The sequence below is a fragment of the Oryctolagus cuniculus genome, chromosome 2 (assembly GCF_964237555.1).
Source record: "Oryctolagus cuniculus chromosome 2, mOryCun1.1, whole genome shotgun sequence".
NCBI lineage: Eukaryota > Metazoa > Chordata > Mammalia > Lagomorpha > Leporidae > Oryctolagus > Oryctolagus cuniculus.
In genome coordinates this window covers 160,609,959-160,624,341 of record NC_091433.1, presented here as the reverse complement: position 1 = coordinate 160,624,341, position 14,383 = coordinate 160,609,959, and the positions used below count along the sequence as shown (strand labels likewise).

Genomic DNA, 14,383 nt, shown 5'->3' with positions numbered 1-14,383 from the left:
CCTCTCACTGCCTTTCAAATACATTTTCATAAATGAAATGTTTTCCATTATCAATAAGGTAAATTCACCAGAAGGTGTGATGAGCCCAGAATCAAGATAAAGGGCCCTTGAGGAACTAGTTCCCCTTGGCACAGGAGCCAGAGTTCCTGCTCCCACACAACAATGAACACCCTCTCGTCCCCAGGCTGCCCTGGCTCTCCAGGTCTTGCATTGGCCTCCCCTGGGCCAGGCTGCAGAAACCTGACACGTCTTGCTTCTCTGAATCTCTTTTCCCTTGTGAGCCACCTCTGGCCTGCTGGCCCACTTTTTCCTTCTGCTTAAAGTGCAGCATCTTCCCACAGTCCTGTGAGGCATTCCTCCCTACTCCACTCCCACCCAGCACAGCGGTGATTCAATTGGAACCACTCTCCAAGCTCCGGCTAGGTCACTCAAGGTCAGAGCCCATGTGCAGAAATCACATTGCCTTCTCTGTGAATCACAACCCATCACTTCATATTGGTGTCAGTAAGACTTCAATCTCTCAATAACAGCTACACATGCATTTTATAAACATGCATAGAGTTCCTGCTTTTTTAAATTAAGTGTAGAGTACATGTAATTTTATTTCAGCTTCCATTGCTTTATTTGCCTCTCACAACAGAAATTATATACATTTACATATTTTTCACATGACAGGAAAATATGCTGAGATCAATCCGTGTTAACTCCTTTGATCTCAGTTTTCTTGCCTGGCAGAAAGTCAACTACTTACACTTTTTTTTAAAGATTTTTATTTATTTGAGAGGTAAGAAGAGAGAGAGAGAGAGAGAGAGAGGTCCTTCATCCGCTGATTCACTCCCCAAATGGCTGCAACAAGCAGAGCTACACCAATCCGAGCTGCGCCGATCCGAAGTCAGGAGCCAGGAGCTTCTTCCCAGTCTCCCACTTGGGTGCAGGGGCCTAGCACTTGCGCCATCTTCTACCGCTTTCCCAGGCCCTAGCAGAGAGCTGGATCAGAAGAGGAGCAGCCGGGACTTGAACTGGCTCTCATATGGGAAGCTAGCACTGCAGGTGGAGACTTAGCCCATTATGCCACAGCACCAGCCCCTCCACTTTGACCACCATGTTTATAGAAGACCGGCTTTTGAAATTGCCTGTCCTGGGTATAACCTACATTATCCCTCTGATTTCCAAAAATGCCTTCCATTCAGTACATCTAAGACCAAACTCATAATCACACCCCTAGATAAGGTCTTCCTCCAGGATAGCCTCACCTGAATGCTGCCACCTCCATGGCTGCATCAGGACACGCCTGGAATGACAGGTCATCACTCATGCATCCTTTCCCCGCCCCCTGGCCAGCCCTGTGCAATCCAGTTCCAAGATCTGAGTTCCTGAAGCCATTCCATCTCTCCACCTTCAATGCTCAACTCTAGTCCAAACCACCATGGTTTTTGAGCGGACCATCACAGCCTCCTGTCTCGTCTCCCTGCATTCCTTCCTGGAATGCTAATCCCCATGCCCTTATTGACTGTTATCGATGTAGGAAGCGTATTCTGTTTTCCAGGTTGGCTACCGCGGCTTCTAACCTTGCTGCACAGTGAGTCACCAGGCATGCTTGCTAAAATGCAGCCACCATCTGTGGAATTCATTAGGTTTTGTGGGAGATTCCAGAATCTTTTTATTTAATAAGCACCTTAAAATGATTCTAATGCCGCTGGTCCAAGAACCAGCACAGCTCACCAGCACCATACCTGGCCCCTCCAGCACCATACCTGGCCCATTTTAGAAATGACCAGAGGGACTGGTATTGCACCAAAGCAGGTAAAACCACTGCCATAAGAGCACCAGTTAGAGTCCCAGCTGCTCCACTTCCAGTCCAGCTCCCTGCTAATGTGCCTGGGAAAGCAGCAAAGGATGGCCCAACTGCTTGGGCCCCTGACACCCATGTGGGAGACCCAGAATAAGCTCCTGGCCTCCGGCTTCAGCCTGGCCCAGCCCCAGCCATTGCAGCCATCTGGGGAGTGAATCAGCGGGTAGAAGATCTCTGTCTCTCCCTCTCTCTCTGTAACTCTGCCTTTCAAATAAATAAATGCATCTGAAAGAAGGAAAGAAGGAAAGAAGGAAAGAAGGAAGGAAGGAAGGAAGGAAGGAAGGAAGGAAGGAAGGAAAAAGAAAGAAAGAAAGAAAGAAAGAAAGAAAGAAAGAAAGAAAGAAAGTTAGTTTCCCACTGAATCAAGGAATGAATACCAATCGGAAAAATATTTAGTGAGCCCTCGGTCAGGCTTTTCAGGCACTAGGAATACAGGAGTAAATTAAAAAGACAACATTCCATGTCTTTGTAGAGCTTACATTCTGGTGGTGGGAGACAAACAAAACAGAAACAAAACACACGAAGTGTTAGAATGGGATCATTGCTGTGGAGAAAAATCAAGCGAGTTGAAGGATGAGAGGTTAGAGCTGTGAAGGAAGAGGCCCACTGCAGATTGAAATGGCATCGTCGCGGTGGAGGCGGGGATTGGCACATCCCATACCAAACCCAGGTTTGTGTCTCAGATCCACTTCAGGTTCCAGCGTCCTGCTAATGTGCACCCTGGGAGGCAGCAGGTAAGGGTTCAAGTACTTGGGTCCCTGCCACCCGCGTGGGAGATCTGGATTGAGTTCCAGGCTCCTGGCTTTGGTCCCCCCTAGCCCTGGCCGGTGCAGACATTTAGGAAGTGAACCAGCAAATGGAAAATATGTCTCTGTCTCTGTCTGTCTTTCCCTCTTCTCTCTCCTGCTTTTCAAATAAAATGAAAATAGGTAAGTAAAAATGTTCAATGAGGTGGTTAGGAACGTGGCAATCAAAGGAGAAGCAGAGAGTGAGGGTGCGGATAACTCAAAGAGCTCTGAGCTTAGCCCAAGCAGGAGCAAGCAGACGTTGCTCTTCCAGCCTTCTCCAAGAGAAAAATATATTCAGCAGATGCCATATGAATGCTCCTAGTCCTCCACTCCAAACCGGAGAAGATATTCCTAATAAAATGTGGTATTTCTCACCTCGTCATTGCTCAAGCATTCCCCCTGCCTGAAAACCTGCTCCGAACCCCTCAGCTTTGAAGCTTTACCAACAGCCCTTTTATACCCCACCATGTCTAGACGCTGTTCTGCCGTAGACACCTGGGATACAGCATTGCATTTCCTGGGTGACTGCCTTGCCTGCCCCCACCCCCAAGTGAGACCCCAGGTTGTCTGTCTTTACCTTTGTCTTATCTACTGTCATAACCTTAGCACACAGCAAAGTACCTCAGCTGGGTCTGTGAAGTGTAGGGGGAAAAATAGACTAAGGAAGCAGAGAAGAAAGGATGGGAAGAAGGGAGGGAGGGAGGGAGGGAAGGGAAGGAACTTCACTTCGTGTTAAACACAAGGGTAGGTTTCACCAGCAGTCAGTCTGCAAACTCAGGACCCCTTCCAGCCAGTCCTAGGGGAAGAGCTCCTCCCTTCCTCACCCTTCAAGAGCCTCCACCCAACTGCCTGTGGTAGGGGCAGGTGAGTGATCATCGGAAGAGGGATCCCTGGGACCACGCCTCCCTTCCCTCCACCAGACAGTGCTTCCTCCCCTCCTGTCCTGTTTGCTTTCCTCTTGCTTTTCTCAGCGGGGGCAGGGAGAACTCCAGGTCTTCACAGCCTCCACAACCCCCTCAGGAGCTCATGGTCTCTTGAATGAAGGTCCAAACAGAGCAAAACAAATGTCTGAGAATCCTCCTAGGGATCTGGAAGAGGGAAGGGGACCTCGACTCAGAACTGGACTGAACAGAAGTCTGAAATCCAGAGGTATCCAAGGGAGACTCGCCTCCTGGGTCAGCCACAATGGACGTGGGGCCACGTGGCCCTGCGGTACTACTGGAATCAAGACCCCCACCGGCCAGGGCTGCACGGTTCTGCGGATGCCACTCCTCCTGGGCCGGCTCAGCAAACCCACGCGGAAGTTTCTGGGTTCCCTGGGCCTCCAAAACTCCTGCTTATCCATCGCGTGGAGACCCCTTCCCAGTAGCAGCAGTCACCCTCCTGCACCCTGCCCTCAACCTGCAGGCCCCTCCACTGCCAGGAAAACTTTCTTCCACTGGAATTTTCCACCATCTGAAGGGTAAAATTTCACTGCAGGCAAGGGAGATCGGGGTACAGGGCCTTAGGCTGAAGGAGAAAAGGCATGCGAGAGGTGGAGTGGAGAGAGGTGAGGGGTCCGGCTCCAGCCCAGGCAGGGCCTCTGATTCTAGAAGCTTAGAGAAACATGACACCAAGGCCAGGTCGGGAGCCAGGGCGGGGGAGGGAGTAAACCATCTTCCCCCCAGCAGGAAGTGAGAGAGAGAGAGAGAGAGAGAGAGAGAGAGAGAGAGAGAGCCGGGGAAGCGCTCTGTTTTCTTTGGCCTCTTCCAGCCCTGGAGGGAACTCAGAGAGGGAGAGAGGCCGGAGGGGGAGGATGGGGCTGCTACAGGGATCCAGCTTTTGTGTCCTGCCCTTGTCCAAGAGATGGAGGCTGGAGGAGGGCGAGCGTGCTGGAGCAGGCACCCAGGCCAGGCCAAGTTTCCTGCGAGGTGTGGAAGGGAGCTGGGGACACAGTCCTGGAGTCAGAGGCCAGAGGATGGTTGGGAGTTGGTGGGGAGGGGGGGAGGGCTGGATGTGGGAGGCCTGGAGGGTCCAAGGGTAGGGGTAGGAGTAGCCTGAAAGCAGAAGGCCACAGGGAGTTCCGACATTCCCTCCAGCCCTTGACTGCACTGCCCTGGCCACTAGGACAGAGCCTGGGGAGTCATCCTGGCAAAGCTCAAGGTTTAGGCAGCTAACGGCACCCCCTCAGGAAGCTGGACCCTCGGAGCCCCAAGGCGGCTCCTGTGTTCATGCTGAGGTTCGGTCTAGTCATACTACTGCTAACAGAAGGACTTCCCAAATGTGAACTCCGCCCCCGCCGCCTAATTTTCTATCCCAAATGTCATGCTTACCCCAGACTCAACCCTGACATCCATCCCTCACAGGAATCCCAAACCCCTCACAATCACTGAATCTGATCCCCGTAACTTTATCCTTCACTAAACTTTAAACCTCACTTTCAGGAACCCCAACTCCAAATTCTCATCTCATCCATACTTAGAAGCCCATTGCGAAGGAATTAGCAAAAAGCCGGAGTTTACATGTACTGAGCATTTATAAGGCATAAGCCTCCACAGTTAGTTTTTTCTTTATGGTACAGTACTTACTGAATACCAACCTTATGAGTTTAGCTTTACCAATATCACCCCTTTACAGGTGAGAAAACCAAGGCTCCAAAAGGCTAGACTAGTTACTGCCGTCAGGTGCCTCCAGCCTGGGATGTGGCGGGCAGAATCCACGCCCATCGGCAGGTGAGTGTGGGGCCTCGGCTGGGTTGTCTTCCGTCTGCACGAGGAACATTATGGCTGCTCTAGAAGCCAAAACAAGCCCTGTCAGATGAGATATAGATGGGGGTCTCTGCTCAGGTGCAGAGTGGAAGTTGGCCCTGAAACCTCAGAACTTGAACCCTGCTGCAGAGTAACACAAGAATCATAGCACAGGTGGTGAGGAGTGGACCCCGGAAAACCACCCCAAACCTGGTGAACCTTCAGCTCTGCAGCACCACGGAGGACCCCGCCACGGCAGCCTCCACCCCCCACTGTGGGGGTGCTTTTCCTGAGCAGCCAACCCGAGCTGGGCTCCCAGAATGTGTGGGGCACAATGGCTTCCCGAATGGCCAGGTCTCAGAGCCTCTGGGAACACACAGAGGGAGTTCTCCATCAGGACCAGGCCGATGCCCTTCCTTTTTTTTTTTTTTAAGATGCATTTATTTATTCATTTATTTGGAAGTCAGAGTTATAGAGAGACAGAGATCTTCATCCGCTGGTTCCCTCTCCAGGTGGCCGCAAAGGCTGGGGCTGGGCCAGACCGAAGCCAAGAGCCAGGAGCTTCTTCCAAGTTTCCCACATGGATGCAGAGGCCCAAGCATCTGGGCCATCTCCTGCTGCTTTTCCCAGGACATGAGCAGGGAGCTGGATTAGAAACAGAGAGCTGGGACTTGAACCAGGCCCATACGGGATGCCCATGCTGCAGGCAGCAGCGCTACCCTGTGCCACAGGCCAGCCCCAGCGGTGATGCCCTTCTAACCATGGTGATGTATCTCATGCACACACCACACACTGTCCTGGTCAGGACCTGTCCGGTTTCACTTTCCTCTAGTGCAGTGAGGGAAGCCAAAGGCAATCTACCTCCCCTCTTCCTGGAGGAGCTCACGCAGGAAGACGCTGGCCTGCTGCAGAGTTCCGTGGATACCAGCAGACTGGCCCAAGCAGCAAAGAAAGGCACCCACTCCCTGGAGTTCTCCATTCCTCCCTGAATCAGCCTTTGGTCAGGAATGTTATGGTCAGGGTGGCTCTCCTTCTGTGAAGACCACATCAAGAAAATCTCGGCCTCCCCAGCCCCGCCACTCGCCATCAGTCTTGAAAAGGTCACCCAGCAAGGGGACCCTGGCCAAAAAGGCCTGCTGGGGGAGCCATCCTGGAAAACCCAGCTGCAGTCCCCTCACAGATACGCCTGGCCATAAGCCCTGAACATGTTGGCCCTTGTGTGGAACGTCAACACGACCCAGAGCCTTTCCCAGATTAGCTTGGGGAACCCAAGTCAGTCTGGGTGACCTGAAGCCACCTGAGTCCAGCCCTGTCTTGTCTTTTCCCACCCTTTGCCCTCCTGTATCTATCCCAAGAGTTCTTTTCCTTCAGCCACTATCGCCTGTTGCCACGTGGGAGCAGGAACCTGGTGTCAATAACAATAATAAGAGGTATAATTAGCCCTGGGAGGAGGAGGGGGGAGTGGCATAAGCAGAGCAGGACAGAAGGAGAGAGAAGGCCTAGGGAGGGAGGCGTGAGGGCTCTGGAGGAATCGTTCCCTCGTGCCTGTGTCTGGACGGCAAGAGCCAGGAATCCACGGCTGCAGAGGGAGGGGGCCTGGTGACTCAGGGTCCTCCCCAGCTCTCCCCTAGAACTGACAGCTCAAGGGACTGGGAACCCACCATCCGCACATCCCGATTCCGCAGAGGCAGATAACAGTCAGAAGAGAAATAGTCAGCTCTGGGCAGGGCAGATCCAGATGTGACCATCCGAGCCCCAGATGTGGCTCAGCCACGGCCGCCGTCAGGGCTGCTGTGACCATGAGCAGGAATGTCAACCCAGATGGGGATGGGAGAGGAGATCCGGGGCAGGGACACAGACGCTGCTGGGCTCCTGGAGGGGTGCAGCTCCAAAGAAGAGAGATGTCTGGCGTCTGATTCCACAAAACTGCTCAGCCTGTTGCTGGAGAAAAGAGATTCCTGCAAATCAATACCTCAACCACCACATGCCTCACTGCCCCATTCTGCACTCTGCTCCAGCACCTGCTTGCCCAGGCTGACCTCAGCGTCAGGGGGACCGTGCTCTGCAGCTGGCGCTGGGCACCTCCTGCCTGCCACACAGCAGAGGGCAGTCACCACTGGGAAGTGGAAGAAAATGTCAGCTTCCGCCCGGCAGGTCAGCCTCTGTCCTAAGCCTCGCTAATACCCAGCATTCCAGGCGTCATAAAGATGAAGGGGCCCCTGCACATAAACACCCCCAATGACAAAGCCCCCTGCACCATCACGCTCGAGGCCCATTTACTCCCACTTTGTTTTGAATTTTCTTCTTGGAAAAAGTGTGCAAATCACTAACAGCAGGAACTTCCCAGAGGTGGCAGAACAGAATCAGCTTATTCTCAGCCCTGCCACCTCCAGATGGAGCTACCCTCGGGGCACAGCCACCGGGAATCAGATGAGGCAAGAGGCTGAAGGTGGCCCGCAGAGCCTAGAGGAGGAAGAAGCCATGGAGAACCACCCTGGGTAAGCTTGCCCTGCACCCCATCCGGCCCTCACCCTGGTCCTGTTTGTGAAAATGAGACCAGCCCACACTCTGCTATTCCAGGAGGGCTGAGCTATCTCAACACAGAACATCTCTCCTGGGCAGGAAGTTCCTCTTTAAATATAGCCTGAACCTGTCCCACTGCTGCCGAGTCAGCGGTTTCCTTTGGCCAGGCCTCAGCTGCCACCGCCCTCTATTACGGGGTCAAAGCTGCGGCACTGGGATTGCCAGCCTCCCGACCTGCACTTCTCTGTGGCTGGCTCTGCAGACCCACTTCGGGCAGAGCTCTGCTGTGGGACCAGCCAGCCGCTGGATGGAAGTCATAGGCTTGCCCTTGCACACTCAGTCTGCCGTTTGGATGAGGGTTCCTAGGGCAGGCTTGCTGCATTCACCACGGGAAACAAAACCTCTTCTAGCAAAGTTAAACCCCTTCTTCCAGTCTCCTGCAAAGATCCACTTGTATCCTGGCACATCTGATTCTATCTTCACAGTCCTGCAAATGTGAAGACACCACCAGTATCTTCAACATAAGGGAAAAACCTCAGAGCCAACAACAACAACAAATCACCTGGTCACATAGCTAATAGATGACAAGGCCAGGACTCCAACCCGGAACTCAACCCATGCTCTCTTCTCCATGCCACACTCCCAGCTGAGAGAGCCGGAGGGCTGGACCCCGTGTGCGGGTCACCAGGTGGGCAGAGCAAAGAGGCAACAGAGCCCATACAGCACCCCCTGTGGTTCTCACACTTGAGCTTGGCTGCAAATGGCCTGGCTGCCTTCCTGATGAGCAAGCGTCAAGTTCACACCTGGACTTGCACCTTCCCACAGCCCAGGCACGGAGTTTCCAGCAGCCAGGGAAGGCCAAGGGGCAGCCAGAAACGTGGCTTCCTCCTCCATCAGAGGAGAATGAATAGCTTTTAGAGTTCCACCTGGGATTATAGGTTTATAAGGATTATCCATGTCAAATGGGTTTAAATCAAGGGAGACTCCCAGGAAGAGGGGAGATCATGGCCAGTTTTATAAAGACGCGAAATTCTTTGTGGCAGGGAAGAGAGAGCAGACAGCCCCAGGGAGAAGAGAGAAGACAGCCCAGGATCAGCGAAGGGACCAGATCAAGGCTGAAGAAGTGGGCCCCACCGTGGGGAGAGGGAGGGGGTCCAGGAATGGATGCAGCTTTGCGGGGTTCAGCTGGCCATCTGCAGTGCTCCCATCCTGGAGCCCAGAATCTGGATCCCTGAGGGGCTGCAGCAGCCCGCTGCATGCGGTCTACTCCACATTCCTCACATTCTTTACGCTCAATTAAGGAGAAATAATCAGGGGAGCAAGCAAGGCCACAGCAGGGCGGCCATGCCCCATGCTGCCGGGATCACGTGTGCAGAAAGAGCCCCCTTGGGCTGAACCAGAGAGATCCAGGCTCAGAGAGGCCTGGGGGGAGGAGGAAAGCAAGGGGTGAGGACAAGGGGGTCCCTCCGCACTCCACGGAGACAAAAGAGAATGAAGGGGGGTATTAGGAAAGAAAATGAGACAAGAAGGCAAGATCGGAGCACAGGGAAGGGGCGCAGTCCGAAGCCCCCGCCCTCCATCTCTTAATGGCAGCACTGCTTCAGTACAGTCATCACCCGGCCAAATGCCCCTCAAGACCTTCCTGGATGCTTTGTCAGCTGGAGGCGTGCGCTAAGTGTGCCAGAGGAATAGTGCCCTCTGCAGTCACCAGAACACCCTGTCCTTACTCTGCTGGGGGATGCCATTCTTGGCCTCCGTGCCACATGTGTGCCATTTCCTCCTCTTTGGCCCAAAAGCCCTGATCAGCCAAGGAGACTCCTGCTCCCCTGTCCCAGCGCTGCCCCCACTCCACAAGCCTTCCCTGGCTTTCCCCCTTCAGCTGGTACCCGGAACCAGTACATCATTTTTCTGCTCTGTGGTTTAGATGGATATGTCTATCCCCACCAGGGCAAATAATGGCCAAATGACTGATCATTGGTAGTTCTTGAGCATGTTCCACATGCTAGGCATGGTGTTAGCCCTTGATAGGTGACCTCATCCACTCCTTCTAACACTGTAGAGGTCTTCAGTGTTATCCTCAATTGACCCAGGAGGAAGTTGAGACTTAGCAGGGTTAGAGGATTTATCCAAAGTGAGCTAGTTAGTGAACTTGAACACAGCATTGTGAAACGCCAAAACACATGCTTTGAGTCTAACAATAAGATGTCTGAGAATGGGGTCTACTATATTTAACCTTGCTTACCACTCCATGGCAAAGAATAGTTGCTCACCATAAGATAGATGAGTGGGGCCGGCGCCGCAGCTCAACAGGCTAATCCTCTGCCTTGCAGCGCCGGCACACTGGGTTCTAGTCCCGGTCGGGGCACCAGATTCTGTCCTGGTTGCCCCTCTTCCAGGCCAGTTCTCTGCTGTGGCCAGGGAGTGCAGTGGAGGATGGCCCAAGTGCTTGGGCCCTGCACCCCATGGGAGACCAGGAGAAGCACCTGGCTCCTGCCTTCGGATCAGTGCGGTGCCCCGGCCCCGGCGGCCATTGGAGGGTGAACCAACGGCAAAGAAATACCTTCCTCTCTGTCTCTCTCTCTCACTATCCACTCAGCCTGTCCAAAAAAAATTTAAAAAAAAAAAAAGATGAATGGGTGGATGGTTGATGGATGGAGGATGGGTCAATGATGGACAGATGGATGGATTATGGATGGATAGGCAAATGGACAGATAGAAACATTATGTGGGCTCTACAGAGTTTCAGCAAGGCAACTGGGCCAAAAACAAAACAAATAAAGCAACAACTCCCTTCCCACCTCCATTAGGACCAATGAGTCAAACTTGTGGCATGTTTTGATAGAGCAAAGACCTGTTCTGTGCCTCTGCTGAGTCTCACATCATGACCACTGTCAGGACACAGTCTGTGCCACCTTGAAGCTTCAGTGCATTACCCCACCCCACCGGGGCCTCAGTTTGTGGCCACTTTGGGGTTTCCGTCCGTGGACAATAGTAGCAGCCAGTTTATAATCAGGGTGGGAACCAGTCTGGGCCAAGGTCAGAGAATCCGTCTGCAGTTGCTGTAAGTGGGAGGAGAACATAGCTCCGCCAATGTGAGTAGACTATGGACAGGCCCCAGCCAGACTCCCTGGCTTGTGGGCATGTGGCAGTGCAGCGATGGTAAGTGTGAGAGCACCTGGGTGTGCAGGACGTGCAGACCAGAGTGTCTCGGGAACAGGGGGAGGGGAACGCCGTGTGCCCTCCACAAGTCCCACATACGTGACAGCACGTGGTGGGGCACATGTGTGGGCTGTGTGTACTGGGGCAACAGGGGCCGGGCGGGGTGTGGGAGAGACAAGCACACACCTGTAATAACACTGGCTTCAGACGCTAGGAGAGAAGAAATTCCCCCAACTGTTTTATCAGAGCCGAAGGTACCAAATTACGTTGTTGTTTTAAATTTGAGCTTCTCTGCCTGCGGATGGGGGGATCTCAGGTTCACGAGCTTAATGCTTGGCTGGGCCTGGAGCTCCACTTCCCGACCCAGCCAGGGCTCCAGTGCTCCCAGGCCCAAGGAACAAAAGTCTTCTCTCTCAGGGCTTTGAAGTGGAAACACTAACTGCTCCCTTTAATTAGAAAGAAACCCCCTATTGTTCCTGCTTTATTACTGATGGATGAAGACATGGCGGGGGTGGGGGTAGATTCTGGGGAGGGGGGATATGGGGAGGGGTGGTGGGCCAAAATCTCTATTTAGAATAGAGAATCCACACACTGGGTCTCCAGACCTCTTTGTGAACCTAATCAAAAAGATTTCCACTGGGCATCCAACCTTTGATTAGATGTCACACACAGATAGAAGACAGAGCCTTCCAGCTCTTGAAGAGTTTACAGGGGCCGGCACTGTGGTGTAGCAGGTAAAGCCACCGCCTACAGTTCCAGCATCCCATATGGGTGCCACTTCAAGACCCAGCTGCTGCACTTCCACTCCTGGTTGCTCCAATTCCAATCCAGCTCTCTGCTATGGCCTTAGGAAAGCAGTAGAAGATGGTCCAAGTCCTTGGGCCCCTGCACCCGCGTGGGAGACCCGGAAGAAACTCCTGCTCCTGGCTTCAGATGGGCTCAGCTCCGGCAGTTGCAGCTATTTGGGGAGTGAACTGGCAGATGGAAGACTTTCTCTCTCTCCTCTCTCCTTTCTCCCTGCCTCTGCCTCTCTGTCACTCTGACTTTCAAGTAAAATAAATAAAATCTTTAAAAAAAAAAAAAGAGTTTACAATCCAGGTGGGGAAAGGATGATGGGGGCAGGGGAAGGGCAAGAAATGAAGGATAATTGACACTAAATCTGTCCTGTCAATATAAGAATTTAGGATGCACAGGGTGTGGAGGTAGGCCGGTAAGACAACTCCTACGATGATGACTCTGGGGCAAGGTGTGGCCAGGGCCTTGAGCAGGTGGCTGTGGCCTGGGGAAAGCTGGCAGAGAAAAGAGGAGCAGTTCCCACGCCAACCAGGGGAAACAGCTGAGCAGGAGCGCAGAGGTAGGAAGGGGCATGGTCAGGAAGGGCGTCTCACTGTAGAGGAAGTTGTGTTGGGGAGAACTAGAGGAAATCAGGTGAGAAAGAGCAGGTGGAACACAGGAGTGGAGGCTCCGGAAAGCACGTGGGGGAGAATGGCTATGAGAGCCATTGGCCTTCTTTGGCCGGAGAGTGACGCAGTAAAAGGTGGCCCTTGGGAAGACTGTCCTGGGAGTCTTGTGCAGGCAGAGGGGAGGGGAGAGACCCGCTGGGGGCTCCTACAGAAACTCAGATCACGATGGCCTAGACTGAAGGGACGGCAGTGGGGCCAGGAGAGGGAAGGTAACTCTGGGGTAGAGTTCAAAGGAGGAAACAAGAGGGGTGAACAGCAGAGACACAGGAGGATAACGGTGTGGTGGGATGAAGATACCGCCAGGGTATCGAAGGAGGGAAGGGAGCAGATTCCCTCGAGGGGAAGCAGTGGATGGGGGGAGCAGAAGAATTAAAGCCTCCAAAGCTTCGTTCTCCTTTCCAGAGCCAAAAAATATCCCCAACGCAGTACTCAGGAACTGCGACTCCAGGGTAGCCAGGTCCTGAGCCCTGGCACTGGGAACACCATCCACAAAAGCAACCCTGGTGCACACTCACGTGACCCTCAAAGCAACCACAGCAGATGTCAATGCCCCATTTTGCAGATGAAAGAAATGAGTCCCAGAAAGGCCGAATAACTTGCTGCAAGTCATACAATCAGCTCAGAGCAGAGCTGGGAGGAGCAGAAGCCTTCTGCCTTCCAGCACAGAGCCCCCTCCCAGGGCCTGCTGGCAGCCCAGGGGAGGGGAGGGGCCTGGAGCTGCAGGTACCCAGAGTCACCGGGGGCAAGGAGTCTGGGGCTCAGAGAAGGGTCCACGCCTGACGTCAACCACACCCTCAGCCTGCTCCTCACACTCACAGAGGGCGTAAGTCGGGAGCCCGGGGTTGGAAACGCCAAGTCTAATCAGACCTCACAAGCCCACAGATGGTTTGAATCAATATGCTACCTTGATAGGAATAATGAGGAGTCCTGAAGACAGTCTTATGCCAGCTCCATCCATCTGGACAGAGAACCACAGCCTCCAGGAGCGTTTCCCTGCCCAAGGTCCCACCATGCTCCGAGCCGGGCAACTCCTTCACGAGCAAATTCCCCAGGCCCACACCACACCTGCTGCCCAGCCTCCCTCCAGCACAACCTCCCACAGCGCTTCCAAACATGTCTGCCTTAGGTTCCAAATGAACCTCTGGCTTCTTAGACCTTTCTTGAGGCCAAAAATGGTTCCCAGGAAGTAATGAATAGTCATGGGTTATAGGCTGAGTGGTGGGTGGGGGCAGGGCAACACAGTGGCATGGAGGAGCCTGCATCCAGACAAAGGCAGAACAGACAAATGCATCACCCTCTTCCTGGCAGAATGAATGTCCCCAGCAGTCACTGTTTCACTCAACATGGCAAATGTCATTGTGACGTGTCTTTTAACTACACACCTAATCTAGGGCACTCAAATCCCCAGAAGACTGGAGTTTATATAAATGAATTCACAGGGACCCAGGAACAGAACCAAAACCTGTGATTAGAAAAACACGGCCTGTGGCTTGGTGAGCCCCTGAGAACCAGGCCCCAGAAAGGCAACAGTGGCCGTTCCTGGGAGGAATGCTGAGGCTTGAGTTCCCAACCCCTCAAGCACAAGCCTGGTTGGAACCTGCTTTAATGAAAATCTGACCCTGCCCCCTTGCCTATCAAAGCTTGTCCTAAAGCTTAAAAAACAATGAAGTTAATTTTTAAAAACCTTTCATTGAGTTCCATGAGACCCCTATTAATTTTATTGTTTCAATAAAGCATTTATTTAATTGTCTCCAGAAGGGCCCTGTTAAACACACAGATGTTACCTGAGTCAGAAGGGAGGGAGTTGGGAGCCTTTTTTTCACCCTTTCCAGTTAGCACATTAGCAGGGTTCTGTTATTGGATTAACTGATT

The 14,383-nt window shown here is 53.1% G+C and overlaps 1 long non-coding RNA gene across 1 annotated transcript; it reads left to right on the top strand.

Moving 5' to 3' along the window:
• Positions 1-7,584: 7,584 nt before the first annotated feature.
• LOC138848713 (uncharacterized) lies at positions 7,585-12,131 on the top strand. Its single transcript, XR_011386808.1, has 2 exons — positions 7,585-7,864; positions 11,899-12,131. It is a non-coding gene; the product is annotated as an uncharacterized lncRNA (long non-coding RNA).
• The last annotated feature ends 2,252 nt before the right edge of the window (positions 12,132-14,383 follow it).